Below are 381 nucleotides of genomic sequence, written 5' to 3'. Positions count from 1 at the left end.
TGCAAACTTCAGCTCCTGAGGCCAAATGAGACACGGTGGAACTCCCTTTTCTTTGCCGTGGAGAGGATTCTGAGAATCATAAAGGAACAAGGAGAAGGAGCAATCACAGCTGTCTGCAGCGCGCTAAAGATACCTATGTATGTACTTGCCATTTTATTTATAGATTTATTGACTGCAATATGAGGTAGCTTCATATTTAGTTAATGTCTTGCAGTTAAGGATGGGTTTAAAATTTCCTAATGAATACTTTGATTCCCACTATGAATGAAATTCTATATATTAATTAATTGTTTTTGTTTTTATTGTCAGGTTCACTCCTGTTGAGCTTGCTTTTTTGGCAGAGTATACCAAGACTATGAGCCCAATTGCAAAGGCGCTTGA

This window comes from Cyprinodon variegatus, unplaced genomic scaffold (genome assembly GCF_000732505.1).
Source record: "Cyprinodon variegatus isolate N-32 unplaced genomic scaffold, C_variegatus-1.0 Scaffold324, whole genome shotgun sequence".
Lineage (NCBI taxonomy): Eukaryota > Metazoa > Chordata > Actinopteri > Cyprinodontiformes > Cyprinodontidae > Cyprinodon > Cyprinodon variegatus.
This window is presented reverse-complemented; position numbering follows the sequence as displayed.